The sequence below is a fragment of the Cervus canadensis genome, chromosome 30 (genome assembly GCF_019320065.1).
Source record: "Cervus canadensis isolate Bull #8, Minnesota chromosome 30, ASM1932006v1, whole genome shotgun sequence".
In the NCBI taxonomy this organism is placed as follows: Eukaryota; Metazoa; Chordata; class Mammalia; order Artiodactyla; family Cervidae; genus Cervus; species Cervus canadensis.
The window spans coordinates 31,831,756-31,845,420 of NC_057415.1; the positions used below are offsets into that span (position 1 = coordinate 31,831,756).

The following is a 13,665-nucleotide window of genomic DNA, read 5'->3' on the forward strand; positions in this document are numbered from 1 at the left end:
GGCTACAATCCATGGGGTCACAAAAGAGTTGGACATGACTTAGAGACTGAAATATAGCAAGAAAATATAAAGAGTCTAATAGATACTCAAATAGTAACTGTTCAACTTGTAATACAGGATAAAATAGAATTTTTATGGATATTATGGAGTGGTCCCAAATGTTTTCTTTTCTCAAGGAAACTATAAAGATGAAAATGGCTCTGCATTTTGTTAAATTTTACAAGTGCTCACTGACTTTGGAAAGCCTTCTTACTTGAGCACCCCCCCACAGGATGTGTTTCATCTTTTGATGTCTATGGCAGTTCATGGCTCAGTTGACTTTCTTCTGTTGCTCGTGGGGTCAGGTCCTGTATAATTCCTCCTTCTGGTTTTCTTTCATTGATGATCAATTATTTTTAGGTTAGAAACTTTTCTGCACAACAACTGCCCTGCCTCACTGATGCATAGAAAATGAGTATACTTTCATGGTTTTTAGTACTGTTATCATTTCTTGTTGGGTAAATTTTGGCTAAAACTCTATAAAATTCACTTAGACTGCAGTAATATTATTGAGTTCTACGAACCTGTGGATGACTTTTGGGATACCTGTGTTCTGGATATCACTGTGATATTAACTATTTTGCCTTGGACTCTATATGATTCATTTAATAATATACAAGATCTATAAGATCATTATAAGTAAGAAAAAATACTTATGATTTTTTCTTGGCAATATACATAGATAGTGCAGAGAGTGAGCGGAGGGAAACACTGAGGGGTGAATTATTATTAGTTCATATTATCATTTAATTGTATTGTATTCCAGTTTTTTATCGTCATAAATTTTCTTTGAACCAATGTAATACTACATTCAGGGAAGTGTATCGCTTAAGGTGGTTGATAAAAGAACTTTTAACCATGTTTCATTATAAAACAAACCATTGACATGGGCAGAGGTGGGGTGGAGAAATAGAAGAGAAAAATGAGAAAATCTTAATATTCATCATTTTCCATAGACTTCAGCCCAATTTTCTACTCCCTAAAGTGACAGGCTATGCCTTTTTGTTTGTTGCCTTTGAATGATTAAGAAAAAGGAAGCTGACATTTGTGTAAAATTTAACTCAGTCAACAACTTCGGATGCCTGGTGGTGATACACGTCATTCTGCACACATTTTCAGGATTTATCTTGTTTCATTAAAACTGCAGACATATGTCATCTGTTTTACTTGTCTATGTAGTTTTATTATTAGGCAGCTTAGTAGTCTTATAATCTAGGTAACAACAGGAAATAGAAGAAATGGGAAAATTGGAAGAATAGATTCCACCACCTCCAGTGCAGCAGTGACTGTCAGTAATACTGAAATATGAAAGGATCTGGTTGATGGAGAGCAGCGTTGGTTGAGAGAGAATTAGGAAACAGTCATCCGTACGTGCATGCATTTAGATGCCCTATTAAGAAATCAGATCTAAGGTAGTAACATTCCAACTTTTTAAAGAAGTTTTATCATTTAGTTACATTTCCCAGGTGGCCACTAGAGAATGGATTTGGGGGTGCTTGCCGGTGGTCCAGGGCCGGTGAGGACTTCTGAGGGCAGTGGCAGAGGGGGGGCCACAAGGAAGAGACACATCTGTTCTTCCCTGACCTTTCACGTGACCCCTCGTTGGCTCCCTTCCCAGCCTTCCTCCTTCTGTCTTTTTCTCTGCTGTGAGTGAGGGCAGGATTCCATGGCAGCCTTTCAAGATATGCCCTTAGCTTACGCTCTGGGAATTTACCCAGTGAATTCTTGTTTCTCGTAAATAGTAACCCATGCCCATCAGCCAGGGTGGCATAAGAGAAACAGTCTGGGGTGTCCAGGACCAGGCCGGGATGTCCAGGACCAGGCTGTTAGCTCTGAAGCAGGGCTCATTGCAGCCCTGGGCTCTCTGCCTGTGTGTGAAGGACGGAGCAGAGCTGAGCTTAGACCACGAGGGCAAAAGGAGCCTCTCCATACACCCTGCAGCCATGCTGGGATGGTTTGGAGTGATGGACTCACTCTGGACCCGCTCCACATCTTGCCCGGCAGGTCACCAAGCAGAGTGGGACAGTCCCTGATTGATCAGAGGTCTCCCAAAACTGTCTGCTGCTAAGTTTGGACTGTTCTAGAATCATGCCGCTGACAGAATTTGCCTGTGGTGTCATTTGTGGGGAAAAAAAAAAAAAAACCAGAGGTGGACCTGAGAGACATGACCTGTCCATGGTCATGACATGTCCAGGAGATATGACCTGTCTCCATGGTCTGAGAATGGCACCAAGGGTTTGAAGGAAGGGAGGAGGATGGGGAGGACGTTGGTTGACAGAATTAGGAAACAGTCCTCCTATGTGCAGGAGCCCTGTCTTGTTTGGGGAAGCAGTGTTTATATGATGTAAATGCTCTAGAGGTATATGGACCACCAGGAGGCACAGTCTATCCATGTTGATGCCTGCCCAGATAACCCTCCTCAGAGAGCAGCCAGCTCTTAGACCACTTTGATTCATTGACTCTTCCTTAAATCTTGCTCTCATCTTGTGGGCTACTTAATTCATTTCCCCTCTAGAGTTTGGCCCCAACTTCACCTTGGTCGATACCACAAATGACCCTCTTTCTTATGCTCACCCAGCTGGCTTCCCTCTTTCATTCCTTGCTTAACTTAGCATGTCGACTTCAATGTGAGACTCTAAAGAGAACATTTCATTAGAAAATGGAAATCTGAGACAATCAGGACGAGTAGGAATACATCCCTGTTTATCCTTAGGTCCAAGAATTCACACAAGTGACCAACGCAAACTGTTAAGTATTGCCTTAGGAAAGATTTCTACCACTGTGCTTGCCAGGTACAAGAAAGGAAAATTAGAATTGATTCTGTATTGCTTTCAGAATAACCTCATCATAAATTTTCAAGCACAGAATGAGCCTTTGTGTGAAACCCTGAAGCTTCTATCTGCAAGCCCATCTTAATGACAGAGTCCCTGTTCTGAGCAAGAATGCGTCATTGCTGGTCTTATGTTTTCAGATAAAACACAAAGCTTTGGGGGGAAAATGCTTAAGTAAAAAGACTAAGGGTTGATCTCCCATGGGAGTTCCTGAAGTCTCTCTCAACTGAAACATTTGAAACAAGTCTCATGACCTGGCCTAAGCATTGCCATGGCTGACACATGTATAGTGTGTTCTACAAAGACCTATTTGTGATCCACAGACTTGGGTCCCGGTTAGCCTAGCTTGCTTTATCTCAGTTAAAAGACTTTTGTTGAAAGAACAAACAAGGAAGTTTACATGAGTCTAGAATGTATTTTATTGAAGAAGATGTGGTACATATATATATAGTGGAATATTCAGTTCAGTTGAGTTCAATCACTCAGTCATGATCAATCACTCAGTCAGGTCCGACTCTTTGCGACCCCATGGACTGCAGCATGCCAGGTCTTCCTGTCCATCACCAACTCCCAGAGCTTGCTCAGACTCATGTCCAGTCCATCGAGTGAGTGATGTCATCCAACCATCTCATCCTCTGTTGTACCCTTTTCCTCCCACCTTCAGTCTTTCCCAGCATCAGGGTCTTTTCCAGTGACTCAGTTCTTCGCATCAGGTGGCCAAAGTATTGGAGCTTCAGCATCAGTCCTTCCAATGAATACTCAGGACTGATTTCCTTTAGGATGGACTGGTTGGATTTCGTTGCAGTCCGAGGGACTCTCAAGAGTCTTCTCCAACACCACAGTTCAAAAGCATCAATTCTTCAGTGCTCAGCTTTTTTTATGGTTCAGTTCTCACATCCATACATGACAACTGGAAAAACCATTGCTTTGACTATATGGACCTTTGTCAGTAAAATAATGTCTCTGCTTTTTAATATGCTGTGTAGGTTGGTCATAGCTTTTCTTCCAAGGAGCAAGCGTTTATTAATTTCATGCCTGCAGTCTATATCTGCAGTCATTTTGAGCCCAAGAAAATAAAGTCTGTCACTGTTTCCATTGTTTCCCCATCTATTTGCCATGAAGTGATGGGACTGGATGCCATGATCTTCATTTTTATTTATTTATTTTTTAATTGAAAGATAATGGCTTTACAGAATTTTGTTGTTTTCTGTCAAACCTAAAAATGTGGAACGCTTTACAAATGTGCATGTCATCCCTGTGCAGGGGCCATACTGATCTTCTCTGTGTTCCAATTTAGTATATGTGTTGCCAAAGTGAGCATGGTCTTCATTTTTTGAATGTTGAGTTTTAACCCAGCATTTTCAGTCTTCTCTTTCACTTTCATCAAGAGACTCTTTAGTTCCTCTTCACTTTCTGCTATAAGAGTGGTATCATCTGCATATCCGAGGTTATTGATATTTCTCCCGGCAATCTTGATTCCAGCTTGTGCTTCATTCAGTCTGACGTTTCTCATGATGTACTCTGCATAGAAGTTAAATAAGCAGGGTGACAATATACAGCCTTGATGTGTCCTTTCCCAACGTGGAACCAGTCTGTTCTTCCATGTCTGACTCTAACTGGAGTGGAATATTTCTCAGTCATTAAAAAGAGGGCTTCCCTGGTGGCTCAGACGGTAAAGAATCTATCTGCAATGCAGGAGACCCAGGTTTGATCCCAGGGATGGGAAGATCTCCTGGAGAAGGGACTGGCTAACCACTCCAATATTTCTGCACGGAGAATTCCATGAACAGAGGAGCCTGGCAGGCTATAGTCCATGGGGTCACAAAAAGCTGGACACGATGAGCTACTAACACATTAAAAAGAATGGGATAATGCCATTTGCATGCTGCGTGGATGGACCTAGAGATTATCGTACTAAATGAAGTAAGTCAGAGGAGAAAAACAAATGCCATATGATATCACTTATATGTAAAATAAAAAATACAACGCAAATTGAACCTATCTATGAAACAAAAATAGACTCCCCAATGTAGAGAACAGATTTGTGCTTGCCACTGGGGATGGAAATGGAGGAGGGAATGATTGGGAGTTTGGCATTCATTCAGTTCAGTCGCTCAGTCGTGTCCGACTCTTTGCGACCCCATGAACCGCAGCACGCCAGGCCTCCCTGTCCATCACCAACTCCCGAAGTCTACCCAAACTCATGTCCATTGAGTCGGTGATGCCATCCAACCATCTCATTCTCTGTCTGGGATTAGCAGATGCAAACTATTATATATAGGAAGGATAATCAAGGTCCTAATGTATAGCCCAGGGAATTATATTCAATATTCTGTGATAAACTGTAATGGAAAAGAATATGAAAAAGAATGTGTCTGATTGAGTCACTTTGCCGTACAGCAGCAGCAGAAATTAACACAGCATCATAAATCAACTATATTTCAATAAAATTATTTTTTTTTAAAGAATGTATTTTAGATGCCAGCTCCAAGGATAGAACTAAAGGGCAAGTAATATTAAGTTTTCACAGTTTCTCCAGAGACTCAGGTTCACAACCAGACATCATCACTTCTGTATAAAAAATTTCCCTTAAGAGTCTTTTCTCTATGTAGGTTCTGAAAACAATTTGGGGAGTACTATATTTCTTAAATGTAAGTAGCAAATATATTATACAGATGTATTAACTTTTTTCTGAATAGTAAATTGATTGGTACTTAGCATAAACTTTTACCTGTCCTATTGTCCCATCAGGATGTTTATATAGCTTGATGTATCTCTCCACAAAATACGTACTAATTACAGAGGGAACAGAGTAAATACAAAGTAGAGGAACCTGGCAGACACCATCCTAGTCACAAGTTAAAAATTAACACCATCAGTAATTAGGCAAGCTAACATTGATCACCATCCAATGAAATGAGCAAGAGAAAAACACAGCATCACTTCTGTGATATTCCTGCAAAAACCAATAATTTGGATCTAACCATGAGAAAATATCAGATAGTGCCAAATTGAAGAGCATTCAACAAGATAACTGGCTTGTAATTTTTTTTTAAGCATCAAGATTATGAAAAACCAAGAAAGTGCCCCAAATTGAAGGGGACTAAAGAAACATGAGAATTAATGCCACATGGGACCCTAGATTGAACCATTTCGTTGATAACAATATCACTGAGATACCTGTTAAAGTTTAGATGGTGAGATTCTATCAATGTTAATTCTATGATTTGGAAACTGTACTGTGGCTAGGTAGGTTAAAAAAAAAAAAAGTCCTTATTTTTAGGAAATGTACGCTGAAGTATTAGGAATAATGAGTCTTAGGTTTACAATTGGCTCCAGCGGTTTAGAAAAAAATATATATGCACATGCATTCCAATAATGTCTTAAGGTAAAAGACATTATTGTAGGAGATGAACTAGAAGGATATGCTCTTTCATACGGGGACAATGATTTCTGTGGTCAGTTTCACAAGCTTGAGAAAGTTCTAGCTGAGGCTCGGAATGCCAGTGTTTCATGCACCGATCCTGTAGTCTGCCCCCGCTTTTCTGAGATTTGAGTGGAAAGTAATTTCAAATATGTTGTGAAATTTACTAGTGTGAAATTGCTGCTGTAAACAGTATTTAATCTGTTTAGGGCTCAGAGGTCTTATCTTCAAATTCCTCCGACATGAAGTATTAGGCCTGTACATAGAAGTGTTTGAAGACTAAATTAGATGTGTATGTGATTCATATAAGCTTATAATTTATCTATAATACTTGTTCTCCTGATTATGAAAATAACTACTATAAAAACTGTAGATACACAAGAAGTATAAAAACAATAAGAAGAAAATAAAGTTCAAATAGAATATCACCACTCAGAAACCATAGGCCACTGGTAATACTTAGGCTTATTTATTTCTAATATATATATTTTTAAACTGTACCCATTCATGAGATGTCCTCCTGAATATATAGTTTTTACTACAAATTCAAAAATATTAAATATAAAAAAACATTAGTTTTCTGTTTTTATTCATTTTAGCATAAGCAATTTCTCATTAATAAAATTTCAGATATTTTTAAAATTTATTTTTTAATTGAAGGATAAATTGCTTTACAGAATTTTGTTGTTTTCTGTCAAACCTCAAAGGTTTGTCAGAGATTTTTTAAATTTTTCATTTTAACATAATTTTTAGCTTAGAAAAGAGTTGCAAGACTAGTATAAAGAATTTTCATGCTGCTTTCACCAATGGTTAACATTTCTCATAGTTGCTTTCTCTTCATATTCATGTATATATGAATTTACATATATAATGTATTATTATACATATTGGAAGTTTGTGGCTCAGACGGTAAAGAATCTGCCCCTCTATGGGGGATATCCAGGTTCGATCCCTGGGTCGGGAAGATCCCTTGGAGAAGGAAATGGCAATTCACTCCAGTATTCTTGCCTAGAGAATTCCATGGACATATGAGCCTGGTGGCTATAATCCATGGGGTTGCAAAGAGTCAGACATGACTGAGTGACTATTTTTTTATACATATTTAGATATTCTTTTTAATACTCCTTTTTCTGAACCATTTAAAAATAAGTCGCAGACCTCATGCTCTTTTATGTTATTTTATATAATCAAAATAAAGTTTGAAAATTCAGGAAATTTGATACTGATACAGTACTAATATATAAACTCCATTTTCACATATTGCCGATTTTTCTCCAGAATGCCCCTCATAGCAATATTTTTTTAACCTCAAAACCAGGATCCAATTAAGGATCACTTAGATGTAGTGTTGCCTTAGCCTCTTTTCATCAGGAAAAGTTTTTCAGCCCTTCTCTTGACATTGACATTTGTGGAGAGTATAGGCAGTGTTGCCTACACATGGTCATAGTAGCTACGAAACATCCCGTTGAAATTTATTTAGATAATGGTTTATGTTGGGTGGTTTGGTGGCTTCCAGATGTTTGCCTTCATAAATAATATTGCAGTAAACAGTCTTACACTTAAAGCTTTTGTAAGCATTCCTGATTATTTTTGTCTAATGAAATTCTGGAAGTGAAAATACTGGGTAAATTACCCTCTAATAAGAAACAAAACAAAACAAAAAACTGCTTGGTTTCTTTTTTTAAAAAAAAGAAAAGAAAATGCTGGGTAAATCGGCTTGGGTATGACAACGTGTTTCCAAACTGCTTTTCAGAAGAGTGAAAAGGGCAATTAAAAAAACCACACAGGTACCTATGGAATATATTTTATGTTGTTACTGGTTTTTAAGTTTTTCTCTTATATTTCTGTTAGATGGGCTGTGTTAGGTAAAAACACAGGGTCGTAAATTATGCACACATGTTAGAAGTATGGAGAAGGCAGGGTCACCAAAGCTGCTTCTGAGTGTGTAGGCAAGCCAGTTGTTCTGGATTACTTGTTCATTTGAAATTGATCCTGGCCTCTATTGAGGTAAGATACCTGTATCTTTGTTGGGGCTCCTTTTCACTGCCTGTATAGGTAAAGCTTGAATGTTTATTGTATGGGCAATTCTTAACATTTAGCACACGAGTAAGGTGAAGAATCCTGCAATACCTGGGTCTGATCCCTGGGTTGGGAAGATCCCCTGGAGAAGGGAAAGGCTACCCACTCCAGTATTCTGGCCTGGAGGATTCCATGAACTGTACAGTGCAAGGGGTCGCAACGAGTCACGACTGAGCGACTTTCACTTGCACTTTCAAGGCAGTCACACAGACGGTATGATGGCACTTGTCTCAGAAACGATGCTAGTAGATCTTTGTTCTTTCTATGAAGTGGATAGATTTGGTGGCGAGCCCTCAGTCAGAGTTTTGAGAAACAGTGCTCTTGTAATTAACAACATAAACTCAGGAGTCTGACTCTTGGGTTTGAGTCTTAGCTTACCACTTACTGTGTGACAGTGGGCAATCCCTTAACCTCTCTGAGCGTTGATTCCTTTGTCTGTAAGAGGGGGATCATAGCGGTACCCATCTAATAGGGTAGTTGTGAGGACTAGATGAAATAACATAGAAAGCTCCTAGCAGGGCTCGTTCTAAGCCTGAATTCAGTGTTCACCTTTATGTTCATTGTGACCTTACATTCACCTTGAGGCTGTGCTATGCAGTGGCAAAATCACTTCCACATCTTGTGAGGTGGGTCAGGCAGGTATTAGTCCTTCCCTTAGATAGATGGGAAATCCCAGGCTCAGAAACTGAGCTGCCCAGGCTGTGTGTGCGAGGCTGGGAGAACATCTCTGTTCTCTGACTTGCAGGTCAGGGCTCTTGTTCCTGAGATCCGCTGCCTGTTTCATAACTATACCCGGAAGTCCAAACCTGTTCAGGCAAATGTTGAATCAACCCCAGGATATGCCTTGATATAGACCAGGCACCAGCAAATGTTTCTGTAAAGAGCAGGCAGTAAATATTTTAGGCTTCGCTAGCCATGTGGTCCATGTTGTAGTTACAGGCCTCTGCTCTGCCTTTAGAACTTGAAAACTGCCACAGACAATATGTAAATAAAAGGGTGTGGCTTTGTTCCAATAAAATGGCATTTACAAGAACCCATGGCAGTCAGATTTGGTTCCTGCATGGGCTGTTTTTTCTTAATCAACCTCTGATTTAGACAGTCAGTATACTTCTGGAGATGGTGGTGGGGGAAGGGGATTTCATTATGTTGGCCACACAAGAATCTATTTTTGAATCCTCGGATATCTTGAGAAAGGCACCAGTGGATTAGGCCTGGCACTTAGTAGGTATGGTCGTGTGTGCATGCATACGTGCTAAGTTGCTTCAATTCTGTCTGACTCTTCGGAGACCACATGGACTGTAGCCCTCCAGGCTCCTCTGTCCATGGGATTCTCCAGGCAAGAATACTGGAGTGGGTTGCCATGCCCTCCTCCAGGGGCCAGGGATAGAACCCGAGTCTCTTATGTCTCCTCCATTGGCAGGTGAGATCTTTACCACTAGGGCCACCACTGCTTGGCAAATACAATGAGAATTTCTTCTATCAGTCCATATTTTCCTATGGAGAATTTTTCTAAAGTTATATATTCCTATACTTTAAAAAAGATCATAGTATATTTAGCATCTGTGAATTTTTAATTTTGTTTTTGTAGCATGTCATTCTGAAATGACATAAAAAGCAGATTGGGAAAAGAATTCTTAGCTGCAAATTCATGCAAAATTTTTTTTTAGATATTCATAGTATTAGGTATCAGTTGGCTATTTGATTTTCATTCTCTTGCAGTGATGGTGATTTTTAATAAAAACTTTCCTTGGGGATTTAGACTGCTTTTGTTTTAATTAGAAGCCTGTCTCATTTGCACTCTTACATTATTGTTGACTCAAATAATTTAAAAAGTAAGGGCTGAGGACACATTTGTTCTTTCAAAAGTAAACAACTACTCTGTAACTGAGATAAGAACCAGCCTGCGGATACACATGGGGTTTGCTCCAAGAATATTATTTGTGATGTGGAAAATGGTAGTGGCAGCCTCTTGACCCTCCAGCCAGTGCATTTATTTTTATTTGATCCATGAAAGCAACCCCATATGACAACTAGTTTTAGGAAATTTGCGTACTTAATTTGAAATATTTCCCTGGGCAGTCCTACCATGGCTGAATAAAGAGGTTTGCTTTCAAAATCACTCCTTTGTTGCCTTCAGTGATTATTCTGTATCAACCTGCCAAGAATTATTATTTCCCATTTGTAGAATTTGATGAAGTCTCACAGAATCTCCTGGCTGCGGTCAACATTTCATCTGAAAGACAGCAAATAATACCTTTCTGTTGTATAGCAGGGAGTGAAAACATGTAGCTTTTTAAAATTTTATTTTTGGCCAAGCGCCTTGTGGGATGTTAGTTCCCTGACCGGGGATTAAACCTGTGACCCCTGCAGTGGAAGCTTAAAGTCTTAAACCACTGGACTGCCAGGGAATTCCTCTACGTAGCTTATTTTAATCTTCAAACTGAGATGTTAGGTTAATTGCCAGTTTCTTTTGGTTTTCTCACGAGGAATCGTATGGAAAAGACTTGGACAGAATCATTGATCCGGCCGTTGAATGGACAGCATCATCCTGCTTCATTTTAGGGGGATGCACAGCACCTCACTGTGCGTGTCCCTCTGTACTTATTGCCTACGGGGAGAGATAGATGATGATTTGGATTAGGAGGCTGAGGTTCCCTATCTCAAAAAGGACCTTTCTTCTCTCTCTCTTCATCATTCAGTTTCATGAACCTAACATTCTGACAGCTACCATATGCAAGGCACTGTGCTAGGCAGCCCTGGGGATATAAACACGTAATTCATCACTAGTGTTAACCTGCTTCCTCCCAGAAGAGAGACCAGTGGGAGTCACTGGCATACTGGCAGGCAAGGTCTTCAGTGACTTGTTTTTTGAAAAGAAAAAAAAAAAAAAAATTGGGGGGGTGGGGAAGTCATGTAATCCATCAGTTTTCATTTTTACATTTTATACCATTAGGAAAAGATTCTATAGAAGTTGCCAAGAAGATTGGTAGTTTTAGATAATCAAAATCACAGAGATGTGATGTCAGCTAGGGTAAAAGATGGGAGCACAGTATAGCCTGTCTACTTAGCACACGTTGTGGTTATGATTGGATGTGGAAGGCGTGTGTTTAGAGCACTGTCTTCCCCAGTCATTTTTCTGATCCCTCTGTTTGCAAAAGCTGTACCCACTGGTAACTTAGAAAGAATCGCATAGGCTGAATGTTGAAAGTATTTTGAGCTCAGGAAACCAGTAAACAGAAAGTTCAAGAGTCTGTGGTGGTGTTATTTTGTATCTTGCTAGAGATAAAATGGAAGGTCCATTACAAAAAGAAGTGAATGCAACCTTCTGTATAGCACAAGGAATTATACTCAATATTTTATAATAACTTATAAGGGAAAAGAATCTGAAAACTTTTATACTTATATATATACCTGAATCACTGTGCCATGCACCTGAAACTAACAGGCCTTTGCAGTAAAAGTGCAGAGACCTAACCACTGAACCGCCAGGGAATTCTTCTAATAAACACTGTAACTCAATTATACTTCAGTTTTTAAAAGGGACTAAAATTTTAAAAATAACTGAAAAATAAAGTGAATGCAGTAAGTAGAAGGAAATACTGCTTCAACCTGGTAACATGCAGAAAGTGCTTTGGGAGTGTTGGAGAAAGGCTGTGTACCTTCTCATAAGCAAGAAAAGGTGATTCTTGTGACACTCTGTTTGCTTACTTTTCCAAAGCCTTCTAGAAGATATCTGTTTTGGAAAATCAACCATACTAGCTTAGGTTGAAGGTTTCCCTCTTGATGGGAAGTAATGAAGCCAGTGATATTTTTCTCAGGGGGAAATGTTGACTACTTGAGTGAGAGCATTTCGAGAATTACTGTCATTTGCATTTGGAGGTTCACATTGTTAAAAAGAGAAATTTTGGAAAGGCAAGGGTGGACTCGAATTGTGGCTTGTATGTTGCCTGTAATCATATATCTCTTTTCTTAGGAACCTGTTTTTCTTAGTGGCTTATGTTCTTAAAATAGGGCACACCACATTTACTACCTGGCTTGGTGGGGCACAGCGTTTGTTTACAGTTTGGGCTTATGGTCTGTGGACATGAACCTTTTCACAGACAATCCCAGGGCTGAAAGGGCTCTTAAAGGTCAACTAGTCCAGTCCCAGCTTCCCCTTCCCAAGCGGTCTTTCTGCCAGCAACTAGAGCCTGATTTTCCAGTGGTCATCCAGGCTTTATTTGGCCGGTGCCCAGGTGACAGAAAATCCTCCCCTGTATGAACTGGAACCTCACGTTGCCTTCTCTTCTTGTGCTTCATCAATGCTGGGAGTTTCACCGAGTCTGTGCAGTTCAGATATTAGAGATCTGAAGGAACGTTTTCATGCCTGCACTACCTCCAGCCCACCCAGCCTTCTCCATCATGGCCCGCTTCTGCCGTCTGTATTTCATTTGGTAGCTAAAGCCCTTTGCCACCAACCTGAACCTTCTTAATTAAGGAATCAAGAAAGGAACCTGTGTCCTACTCCAGAACATCACTTTTCTGGCTCTTAGTTTTACACTTCTGTTAATACAGCCGAAGGTGATATCTTACCATGGGAGGGTCAGACTCTAAAGGGAGAAGTGCTGTGTGGTAAATCAAGGTCACCCCTGGAATCACCCATGAAGTACAATCTATAGAAGAAACACAAGGTTTTGTGTCTGTAGCCCTTACAAATATTCTTATTATCCTAAGGTTTGGAACTACTGATCTGCCCTAAAGAATGGAATTGTTAAAAAAAAACAAAATTATCTGCAAAAGACTTCTGCATAATGAGGGGGATTGAACTCATGCATCTCCCTTTGCTCCCAACCAAACAAAACATTTCAAAGGGAGGTTTTGTTGTATTTTTACTTTATTGTGGTAAAACATGTGTAACATCAAGTTTCCCATTTTAACCATTTTGAAGTGTACAGTTTAACGCACTAAGTACATTCTCATTGTTAGACAAGCATCGCTACCGTCCTTTTCTAGAACTTTCTCATCTTTTCCAACTGAAGCTCTGTACCCAGTATATTCAGATTCCCCATCCCTCTCTCCCTCCAGACCCTGGCAACCATCAGCTTCTTTCTGTCTCCTATGAGTTTGACTCCTCCAAGTCTCTCGTGTAAGTGGAATCACTGGTATTTGTCCTTTTGTGGCTGGCTTCTTTCACTTAAGGCAATTTTTGTGAAGGCATAAATCCACAAGCATGAGGACAGCAGGAAAGGAGACGATGGGAATACAGTTTTTGGTACCAAGTTGAAGGAGATGTATAGTTAAAATAGGAGGACT

The 13,665-nt window shown here is 39.8% G+C and overlaps 1 protein-coding gene and 1 non-coding gene across 7 annotated transcripts in view; one reads left to right on the forward strand and one right to left on the reverse strand.

Annotated features, from left to right (window-relative positions):
- Nucleotides 1–13,665, forward strand: part of PALM2AKAP2 (PALM2 and AKAP2 fusion) — a 492,701-nt gene that overhangs the window by 397,956 nt on the left and 81,080 nt on the right. The window lies entirely within an intron of this gene.
- Nucleotides 4,089–4,191, reverse strand: LOC122432133. The gene has a single exon (XR_006266751.1). It is a non-coding gene; the product is annotated as a U6 spliceosomal RNA (small nuclear RNA).